The following is a 12561-nucleotide window of genomic DNA, read 5'->3' as shown; positions in this document are numbered from 1 at the left end:
TAAACATGCTTGTTGCTATACCAAACATTCTCAAACATACATACAGTACATATGCATACAAGCTCACACACATTTATACAACGCAAATAAATATAATATGCTTGCATGCAAACAGACTAACTGTAAAAGCATCCAGCCACACAATGCTAACTTATGAAGATAGCGTAAAATTAAGAGTAAAACATAGGCATGGCACATGGATGCCAGGGTTTGAGACACTCTATGCGATCTCACTGCACAAAACCTGCTTTGGTCTAGTTCTTTAAATAGGATAAGAAAAATCCTTGAAAAGAAATACATAAATGAAACTCAACCTTCTATTTTTCATAAATGAATTAATGAGATTTTAATAAGGTTTTATCCCCTGTGAATTGATGACTTGTCTGACCTTATGACTTCATAATGAGATTCATGCAACAAAACACAATACATTGTGCATGATGTACATTAATCTGTATTATTTTGTCAAATCCTATTTTTTTAAAGTTCAAAAACACATTTCTTCTCAAAGCTACCCTCACCTCTCTGTATCTCTCATCATCTTTTACATCATCTCTCTCAGTGAAACCAGAGTGGAGGGCATTCCTTCTTAAAATGGCTCCCTGTTCCTCTTTCTCTTCCTGTCGTGTTATTGAAACAGTCATAGAGTCCCCCAAGGATAAAGTGTCATAACTACTTAAATAAGTGTCTCCATGTGGTCTTAATACCACCGCATTATAAAATCAAAAAGCCCGTTATTATGTGTTTGGTAATTATTTGATTTGTTTTATACTACTGCATTGTATAACTTAAACTGGAACACAATGATTATGTTTTATTTATTTTTCAGAGATATCGAACTGTGGGGGTGGGGGTGGGGGGGACCTTTTTGGGGTATGTTAGAACTTAATCTGTCATCAATTGTCAGCACTTGCTGCCATCTAGTGGTGTCTGAACAAGCTACGTGTTCACCTTCTGAAAGAAACAGGACAATCCTCTGGCATCAAGTTTTGGCTACCTGCCACACAGCTAGTCAATATTTTCCTGGAAGACACATTAGATGTGAATGCTCACAGGAGCCAAGCAACCTCAGATGTTTTCCTTTGCCATTTCTGCTTCCATTCATGAGGAGCTGGAGCTCAGCCCAAATAGCTGTGTGATATATTAGGATTTATAACCGTGCTGTATTGTTTAATCTCCTAAATTATACTAGCAGACATTGGAAATGTTTCCACAGGTTTCTAAACGCTGCCTAACCATGATGAATACTTCCAACCCACAGGCTTGGAGCCTTTTGCTTAAAGGGGTCATGACATGAGGAATACATTTAAATTGTTTTATTTTTTTTTAATAACAGTTTTATTCTTGATCTTTTAACATATAAGTTCATTGTTCTATTAAAAAAAAATCATATTGTAAGTTTCAGAACTCAAAACTTCCTCCTCACAGCAAAAAGAAACCAAGCTGCCAAAACGATTCATTGTCTACTTCCTCCACATTGTGACATCACACCGTAGTAGACATTTGCATCTGACTGCATCCACAACAACACATCAATGACTACTTTACATTATCACTTCTGTTACCCATCCAGTAGTGGTGAACAGTGAGATGGCAAGGAAACAGCAGGTCAGTCAAAAGCAGAAAGCCAATTATTACAGTGGCCGTTTAAGATTCTTCGGTCACACTTTAAACGTCTAGGTTACTGTTGTAACCTCCGTATCCTGATGGAGGGAACGAGACGTTGTGTCAAGTGAAGCGACACTAGGGGACTTCTTTGAAGGCCTCGGTTACCTCTGAACTTCACATACAGAATTTGATTCCCTCTCCCGGACATACAGGTATAAAAGGAGGGAATCATGCGTCTGTCCATTCAGATTTCTTCGGAGCCGAGCGATTGTGCGATCAGCGAGCTGAGATCACTTACTGTTCCACTCACCTCTGCAGAGCTTACGCTGTTGGATCTACGGCGCTTGGTAGAGGGGCACTTCGACAGCGCTGCTAAAGATTTATTTTCTCTAAAAGGGCAATACACAGCTGGTGTTGAACATGCTTTTCAGGATGTGTCTTTATAAAGATGCCCTTCCGCCCCTGTGTAGTTTCTGGATGTGGTCGATTTCTCTCCGCTTCTGACGGTCATAAGAGCTGCCTCGCGTGCCTGGGCTGTGATCACATGCAGGCAGCATTTTATGAATGTTCATGTTCTCAGTGCTAGAACATAACCATGGAAAGGTTGCGGTAGCGGCTTTCTTTCCTCCGAGAGAAGCTGAGGATGAAGGCGGGTAAATCCCCACGAACCACCCACCCCCCAGCATGCTCATTTAATTCCGTTCGGGCTCGAGGTGAGAGCGGCTCGCCTCAAGGCCTGTCTGTTTACTCCCTTGGACCCCGCGAGCTGGATGATGATTTCGCCGCTGCATCGGAGAGCGTCACAACGGCGTCTGTTGCTGATTACTCGACTATCCTGCAACCTCCAGGACTGCTCTTCCGCTATGCTTGCCCGGGCCGCAGTGAGCGTGGGGCCCGACTGGAATCCTCCGCCCCCCTACCTCACCCCTCATGGCTAGATGATTGGTTCCCCGGGTCAGGGCGCCGCTCACATGTATGTTTGGGCCTTAAGTGTATGCGTTATGCATATAATGTGTGTCCACAAGTGTGGGAGTGCGTGTGTGTTTTTCACACAAATATTTCAAATAATATAGAAACTGTTGAATTGATCAAATGTATCTTGTTTTTACACAGCTCAAGCCTAAATTGCTATGTGAAGCTGATTAGAGTGAAACACATCGAAACATTAAAAGTTATTTTGGATCATATAAATTGTTGTATTGATCAAGTTGCTGGGGTGTGGCTCCATTTGTTGTTTTAGAAGTGATTGCATACTTGAATTTTCTTCTCTAAATAAAGGCGTATGCTTAATTATTCGTTTGATCAAACTGTTTTCTAATGGCTTGCTTGTGTTCATCCCTCTCTGTGAGGCAACAGGTTAAGAGACTGTTCTGTTCGGACCCTATGTTTGCTCAAATGATATTTTTAAAGCCTGTTATTTCCTCTTAAGGATATTCGGAGTCCTCGCAGTGCACACAAAAGTGTTTAATTATGGATTAAAGGACGATTGTAAAACTGCTTCGAGCCCCACCCAAACAGTGTCCTGCATCCACTCTTCCTAAACTCACTGTGACAGGAGGAGGTCTAGAGACTGCTGAGAAATTAACCTGTTCTTCGTTTAAATTCACTCTGAACTACAAGACATATCTAGCATATTAATATTCTGTGTCCGAGCTTCAATAGAAAGTCTTTGCCACCAGATGTCGCTGAAAATTTACAAGTTTGTGGATCGTTCAAAAAAATTTATTTCTGACAGAAGAAATAGGGTAAAATCATATTTATCGAAATATGCCAAATATTAGTTAACTTTGCTAAGTATAGCTACATTTGGTTCAATTAATGCACATTTTACTATTGCTTTGCCTTTTACCAAACTGTAATATTGTTATAAACAAATATTGTTTAAAATGTATTGATTTGTTAAGTTTAAAAAGTTCACACTTCTTATTAATTTTATGGAAATACTTTTAATTTATTCTGAATTCACAATATGTTCATAATTTAAAGATAACTTAATTACACTTTATTGAAATTTGTTATACAATCAAACTGACTGAAATATTTTTTGAAGGATTTTCTTACAATAATTCATAAGTAGTAATTAAAATATTCGTAACTTTTTTCTTAATTTAGAAAATAATAAGATAATAATAATAATAATAATAATAATTGTATTTATTTTTATGGATTTTCTCCCCAATTTTGGCATGCCCAATTCCCAATGTGCTCGAAGTCCTCGTGGTGGCTTAGTGACAATCTGGGTGGCAGAGGACAAATCTCAGTTGCCTCCACGTCTGAGACTGTCAATACGCACATCTTATCACATGGAGACCTAGCGCATGTGGAGACTCACGCTAATTTCTGCGGCATCCGCGCACAACTCACTACACCTCCCACCAAGTGCGAACCACATAGGGACCACAAGGAGGAACCGGGCCAATTGGTTGCTTAGTAAGCCTGACTGGAGTCACTCAGCATGCCCTGGATTTGAACTTGTGACTCCAGGTGTGTGAGTCAGAATGTTTCTTAAATCGGCCCTTGGCCTTACTAATGCCTGTAATTTTACTGTATTTCTGTACTGTAATATTTCTACAATCAGTTGTAATAAAAACAATGGGGGCAGGCCAAAGAGAAAATATTTTAATTGTAATTCTCAACAAGCTAAACTAAGTAGTGTATCTTCTAGTTTGCCTAACCAAAATCAAATCAAAATCAAATCAAAATACTTTATTGTCACTCAATCATACAAAAGTGCAACAGTGGCTGAAAGTTTTGGGTGAGGTTCCAAGTAGCATAGCAGCATGACAATTACAACTAGAATGTACATTTCCTGAAGAAAATGTGAGTGGTGCTTGCCGTGGCAAAACTCGTCAAATAGCATTTTATAAGTTGTTGCTAAGCACTAAAATAATGGTGATAGAATTTTTCATGTGTTAGCACTTCGCTAGGGGATTGTAGCATGTGTTAGCATGATGTAAGCACGGTTTTAACATGTTTTAGCACTTCGCTAGGCGATGCTAGCATGTGTTAGCATGATGCTAGCACGTTTTTAGCATGTTTTAACACTTCGCTAGGTGATGCTAGCATGTGTTAGCATGATGCTAGCACGTTTTTAGCATGTTTTTGCACTTCATTAGGCGATGCTAGCATGTGTTAGCATGATGCTAGCACGTTTTTAGCATGTTTTTGCACTTCATTAGGTGATGCTAGCATGTGTTAGCATGATGTTAGCATGTTTTTAGCATGTTTTAGCACTTCGCTAGGCGATGCTAGCTTGTGTTAGCATGATGCAAGCACGTATTTAGCATGTTTTAAAACTTCGCTAGGCGATGCTAGCATGTGTTAGCATGATGATAGCACGTTTTTAGCATGTTTTAGAATTTCGCTAGGCGATGCTAGCATGTGTTAGCATTATCCTAGCATGTTTTTAGCATGTTTTAGGGTGTGGCTATGAAGATTTTAGGTCATTACTTTTTGGCTGCTTGATAATATAAATCCTCTGAGGGAGAGAGAGAGGGAGAGATGCAGGGCTGACAGGCCCTTTTTGTCTGTGTGTGTAAAAATGTCAGTTGGGATTTAAATTTCTGAACATTCCGCAATGTTAAGTCAATGGGATTTTTTTGGCCACTTTTTCGTCCGCTGTGCGAACATCGTACACCCGATCGCTTAGAAAAGATACAGCACACCTCTCCTCAATGAGCCGCACGATTTGACACCTCACTCAGCGGTCTGTGACAAAAGCTGCGGGAGGAGTAGCGCGCCAAACTTTGTGTGGAATAATAATAAGAAGAAGCAGAACTAGATGGGTACATTTCCTGAAGAAAATGTGAGTGGTGCTTGCCGTGGCAAAACTCGTCAAATAGCATGTTATAACTTGAAAAGAACAGAAATTATGGTCATAAATATATCAACCCAGAAGTCTGTACGATTTTCTGGTGCAGAAATATGTGATTTGTTACTCGGTTGCTAGGGTAACCCCATCTGGTTGCTAGGCAGTTACCATAGTGATACTAATCAAGTCTCCTTGCCATCCTGATTGAAATAAGTCAACCCGGATGTCTCTACGTTTTTCTGATGCAGAGATATGTGATTTGTTACTCTGTTGCTAGGGTAACCCCATGTGGTTGCTAGGCAGTTACCATAGTGATACTTATCAAGTCTCCTTGCCATCCTGATTGAAATAAATCAACCTAGAAGTCTCTGTGATTTTCTGGTGCAGAGATATAGTTGTGTGGAATAATATTAAGAAGAAGAAGCAGAATAATAAGTATGCAAGAGAACAATAGTGATGCTCTGCCTTTGGCAAGCACCACTAATAAACATCTGATTTACACATCAGATGTTTGTTATCAAATGACAGGATAAGACAGCACAGCACAGTGGCATCATCTCCATATATGGTCTTGCTGATCCATATCATTATGCTCTAAATATCTGCACACTCAGTTGGCTTTTTGGTGTGACTCATGTGTGCTAAGACCAGCACGCATCACACTCCGCACAATAGAGAAGCCAGATCTGCAAGTCTTGAGCATACATCAGCACGTGAATCATAGTAATCCTCACATGGTTGTAGAGTACGGCCCATATCAGACACTAAATATATGCTCTCCATGCTAGTTCTGCACACTTTTAAGCCCTGTTACATAGATAAATAATACAGTAACTTACACATGGTGAGTCACTAGAGCTTTTGCAACACAGCACACTACTTAAATAATACAAATCCAGAGAGTCAAATTATGTAACCTTAGAATGTAGGCTGATGTTCAATAAGTGTGACCAGGTTTATCACAGCCCTCAGAGCTTATCTGTGTCTTTCCACAGACAACTGGAGTGACATGACGAATGACTGCCGCTTGTGAAATACAGTAACTCATGTGTTTTTGCCTTTTCTTTTTTCTTTTTTTTTATTCCAACAATGCATTTGACTAATGCTTCAGTGCAGCATTTCCTGATCACTGAACATAAAAGATAATGATTTATTGTGATGCATACAAGGGCTGGAGCATACAAGAGGTGAGCACTTAGATCACATAAATACATACATGGTAAAAGTAGTGACCTGCAATTGTTACCTTAAGGATCTAAGTCTTCTTGATATAACACCTTAAAATTACTTTCTTTTGTGTAATCTTATGTCATTGTTGATTCAGTCATATTGCTAGATTTTATTTATTTGAATATAACCTGTTATTGTTGTTATTGCGACATGAAGAAAATTTTTATGTTAACAGTCAAAACATTTTATCGAGTACAGATTGCCTTTTATATTTCTAGATATTCATGCCTTTAAAAGCTGTATATGAGTTTTGGAGACATAAAGAATAAACCTAAGAACATCACTTTACCCTGTAACTGAGAGACTAGCGTATCCAGTGAATTTGAATATGACATTCCACTCAGTGCACTCCAAAGGTATTACTAACCTTCATGTGGGTGCATGAGGATTTCAGAGTCTTATGACAACATATAGGATGGGGGGCATAGGGTGTGTTTAACAGTGACTGAGCATATTTTACTGGCAAGATCTTCCTGAAGTCAAATGTTTTATAGGTGAGTGTGAGTCTATGGACAGATTGATGGATTTAGAAGAGCAAAACCTGGCTGGAATTTTCATGCTGTCGATGTACAATAGCTCTCAGAACTACTGTACACCCTATTTGTTCCACCCTAATACACCCTTCAGAGATGCATATTCCTCAGGTAGGCTTGTAAACACACATAAGCATGCACGCACGCACGCTTGTTGTATCGTTTCAGCTCTTCTCAATCTTGGTTAGAGTTGATTTCAAAATTTACAAATATGCTTTTGTAATTAAAAATTGTAGATGTCAACATTAATTAATACAGTATGAACTAAGATTAGTAAATGCTGTAAAAATATATTATTCATTGTTAGTTCAAGATACCTTAAATAGAACCACATTGTAAAGTGTTACCAATTGGCAACATTTCTTTCCAACTGCCTCCCTCAGCAATATCACAAATTATTATAAATTTATAATGATTGATAAAGTCCTGCCAAGCTTCCTGCATTACTGTGAAAATGATTACACACCTCCATGTCCCAACTCTATTTCTATTTACTTCTTTTATGTATTACTGTAATATTATTTTTAATGTATTAAGTTGTACAAGGAAGGTATTGAGAGCTTGAGTCAAGTCTTGTGCTCGAGCCCTGCATCATGGATAGCAAACCAAATATGTTTACCTTTATCTCGTTAATGTATTGTGTGAAAATGTGAACTCATGAAACTGAGTCTTTTTTAATGCAAATATTGAAGCCAAAATCGTTGTCATCACCCGCATGTCCTGAGCACTTGGGAGTCAGCGTTAAATACTACTGATCAGACGAAAGTTTCATCTTATCACTCTTACACATGTCCTCCACCGGGACATTGTTCAGCACCCTCTGACCCCCCTTTCCCTCCTTGTACCTCCCCAGGGTCTCTTGAGTCAAGGCATCCACAATACCATCATCAACTATCAGATTGTATAGGGTCATTACTTATTCACACAGCCGTGCCTTTTGTGTGAGGCAATTCCTCAGACAAGCGCATGCACGCACACTCTCACACACATATACACCAAATCCCCCACTTCTCTCTTCTAGAGCCCATCTGCCCCCTGCCCCCATACTCTCAACAACAATCTCCCCCATGCCCTGGACTTCATCCCTTCCTACACACACAAACATACATCCACACACCCTTGAACCAGCTGTCCCAGAGCTGAAGCCCCTGAGGGAATAAACAGGTGCTGAACTTGTGCTGGCCACAGCAGTCAAGCTGCACATGGTAATACTCATTACCTCCATCCTGCCACATGCTGCCACACAGATACATGACAAGCATGCACACACACACACACACACACACACACACACACACACACACACACACACACACACACACACACACACACACACACACACACACACACACACACACACACACACACTCACACACATATTTATTTGGCTGTTTGAATTACAGGACATTTGGGGAGTCTCACACACACACACACACACACACACACACACACACCCCTACAGAATTTGCACAGACACTGTAAAAACGTATGTCGTGTAAAATAAAAATGTGCTTCATGTGGTAACATTTAAATTAACTGCCTTGATTCTAGTAAAAAATATGACAAATCACAAAACTAAATCAACATGAATGCATTAGGTAACACCAATAGGTAGCCTAACAAATGTAGTGTACCACTTTTTATAGTGCAATGAAGAGAGACTGAAACGATAAGGTAGTGTTTTTGTTTAAATTTCCTTTATGGAAATATGTGGTCATTTCGCAAAACCAGTATATGGCATTTCAGTTAACAAACTGTAAAACATCTCTGTTGTCATTGATGCAATTGTTCAGTATAGTAGTGAATATCTATAAAAGATGCAGTTCATTCATTGAATGAATGAATAAACATGCAGTACATTCTCTTTCACAAGGTGTGTCATAGTGTGCAGAGAGGAATAATCTATTTATAGGCCTACATACGTTTAGAGTATTGAACATAACCATGTGGGAGGACCAAAAGAAATGAAATGCTGTTAAAATATACATCAGAGGTTCTTTAAAATAGATAAAAGGAAGAAGCAATGCTTTACTGAGCTGGTCCAGTGTATTTTAAATTTTTTTAGCACAGAATTGTTTTAGGAATGTGCCAATTGTGACCATACACCCGTTTATCTGAATGGGTGTGCTGCAAAACTCTTCAGTTTAAGTAGTTCAAAAATTCTTCAAATTGTCCTAGATGCAACATCATTCAGTTACATTTGAGAAAATATGTAAGGGAGAGATAGCGTGTTTATGATTTTCTCATAAACCTGCATCTTACTTATTGCTTCAATTATGTTAAACAGATTTTCAGATGGTCACTGTGAGCTTGAGGTGCTGCTGAGTATTGTGTAGAAGGATCAAAATAATAGGCTCACTCTGATAAAGATAAATCTAATCTGAGTAGTGCAGCCCCTTGTGTGTGCATTATACATAACAGATGGCTCTTGGTTGCTCACGCTTCTCTTGACACTCCTGACCTCCCACTGGCATATGTTCATGTGTGTTCGCTTCCAAAGTTGTTGGTCGACAATCATAATATACTGTGAGAAGAAAACAAATATCAGTCACAAGTCATGTTAAAAAGTCTCACATCAAAACAACAGACACTTCAATCTTTATCATGTTTGTGTTTATATAAAAACACCTAAAGAGGATATTTTACCTCAACAGTTTTTAAACCCTTTTTATTAGCCATCATTTAACTTAAAAGATGCATTGAAATCTCCTAATATTAAAAGAGCTGTTTATTATACATTTTCTTGTAAAATCAGTCTGGAAAATTTGTGTTAGTGTGTTTCTCCTATTGTAGATTTTTGCACAATTGTATGTCGTTGTCATGTTTGAAGGGCTCCTGCATACCCAGCATCATCTCAACTTCCTCATTAAAAAAAAAGCCATCCAGGCCCAGTATCAAATTAATTAAACCCTGTTAACTGTTTAGTAAGATATCCCCCTCTACCACTCACAGTCCTAAATAAAGTAGAGGGAAATAGAGAGAGAGGGGAGGAAAAAGGAATAAAAGAGAATGCTGTTAAATTCACTTTTGAGAATTTAATTGTAATTGCTTTAACAGAGTCTGTGGATGAAAAGTATGGTTTTGTGTTACTGACTTGTTTCCTGTGTGTGTCACTGTCTAATAGGGGGTTCTGTGCTTGTTTTATGAGCTTTTACAATAACACAGGAAGGAGAGCAATAATACTGTTTAGTATTTCCAGATATATCACAGTAACTCAGTAACACTGTTTCTAATGGATCTTGTTACATTACACACTGGCAACCAAATGTTGTTCTTATGGAAAGAAATTGGTACTTTAAATCACCAAAGTGGCGTTCAACTGATCACAATGTTTTGTCAGGACATTTAAGTTGCAGCATGTAATAATTTTCATGTAATATTCACCTTTTCTTGCCAATGTGTGAACGGCTTGTAATGCAACTTAACATTTTTTATTTACATTTATTTTAAATTAATTTATTTTAAATGTAATTTAATTGCCTATTAAAGCCTATAGACTGATTTGCATGCAAAGGGAGTGGGACGGTTTTGTCGGGAAAATCCAAAGGATGTGACTTTTATGTGTGCTCCCGAGAGCCTTCTACTGAATCCCGTCTGGCTATGCGGGAACATGATCGTGATCGAGTGAAAATTAGAGTGAATATCGGCAGGGCATTTGATTCCTGGAAGGACCTTCGTTCAGTTTTGGGGATCAAAACTGACCCTGAATTGGCGTTCTTCTTATTGGACAGGTAAGCTTACATAACCGCAAAGCATGTGAAATATAGAGGCACAAGGTTTGATCTGTGTAATTTTAACTAACTCAATCTTGCCTGCTAACACTGACGAATTGAAGGCTACTTTGCTTCATAACTTTCAAATAATTTCAATGATCTTCTCTTTATACTAAAAGTCAGGTAAACAGGATACATTTAAGCAAATACGCTGGTTTCTCTATCGTAGTACAACATATGACATACAAAACATAAAACAGTGCAACATAACAGTACAGTGCAACATAAACTGTCTGGTATAGTTCGGTAGTATGTAGCTGTGTATCAGTATGCTATGTTAGCTGATAAGTAGTTTTAGTTAAGTCTCAATGTTTGTAGTAAAACAATCATAACTGTGTAATTTTAATTATGCTACCTCATCTGTAAGCATGATGCCGGTGGGTCTCTTTGTACGTTATGTCTTTTTTGGTCGATGCTCATTCGCGTCCCTATGGAGTGTGTGCACAAGGGCGAGCAGGAGCAACAGGTAGCTGGCTGTGGTTCACTTAATGGCCACAGGTGTCATTGATGACAAGGGTTTCTGAATCTAACATACTGCACCTTTAATAACATGAAAAATTACTATTACAATTTGAAAAAACTTCTTACTTTTTCTTCTTCTTAAACTACTTCAAAGAGTTCTCATCCAACAATCCTCCAAGTGCAGTAGTGACAGCTTTGCAGATTCTTGGCATTCTAGCTGTCAGTTTGTCAAGATACTCAGGTGACATTTCACCCCACACTTCCTGTAACACTTGCCAGAGATGTGGCTGTCTTAGCGGGCACTTCTCACACACCTTACAGTCTAACTGATCCCACAAAAGCTCAATGGGGTTAAGATCCATTAGGCTACACTCTTTTCTAATTATCTGTTGTCCAATGTCTGTGTTTCTTTGCCCACTCTAACCTTTTCATTTGTTTTTCTGTTTCAAAAGTGGTGTTTTCTTTGCATTTCTTCCCATAAGGCCTGCACCCCCGAGTCTTCTCTTTACTGTTGTACATGAAACTGGTGTTGAGCGGGTAGAATTCAATGAAGCTGTCAGCTGAGGACATGTGAGGCGTCTATTTCTCAAACTAGAGTCTCTGATGTATTTATCCTCTTGTTTAGTTGAACATCTGGCCTTCCACCTCTCCTTCTGTCCTTGTTAGAGCCAGTTGTCCTTTGTCTTTGAAGACTGTAGTGTACACCTTTGATGAAATCTTCATTTCATAAAACAATTATCAATTGATGAGTTTCTAGAGGAAGCTGTTTCTTTTTGGCTATTTTTGTCCTAATATTGACCTTAAGACATGCCAGTCTATTGCGTACTGTGGCAACTCAAAAACAAACACAAAGACAATGTTAATCTTCATTTAACAAACCAAATAGCTTTCAGCAGAGTTTGAAATAATGGCAAGTGATTTTCAAGTACCAAATTATCAATTTATCATGATAACTCAATAATTAGGTGTTGGAGTGATGGCTGCTGGAAATGGGGCCTGTCTAGATTTGATCAAAAATTACATTTTTCAAATAGTGATGGTGGTGTTTTTTACATCAGTAATGTCCTGACTATACTTTGTGATCAGTTGAATGACACTTGAATTAAAGTACCAATTTAATCCCAAAACAGCTAAATCTGAACAT

The sequence above is a fragment of the Xyrauchen texanus genome, chromosome 1, assembly GCF_025860055.1.
Source record: "Xyrauchen texanus isolate HMW12.3.18 chromosome 1, RBS_HiC_50CHRs, whole genome shotgun sequence".
Taxonomy (NCBI): Eukaryota; Metazoa; Chordata; class Actinopteri; order Cypriniformes; family Catostomidae; genus Xyrauchen; species Xyrauchen texanus.
Note: the sequence above shows the minus strand (reverse complement) of the source record.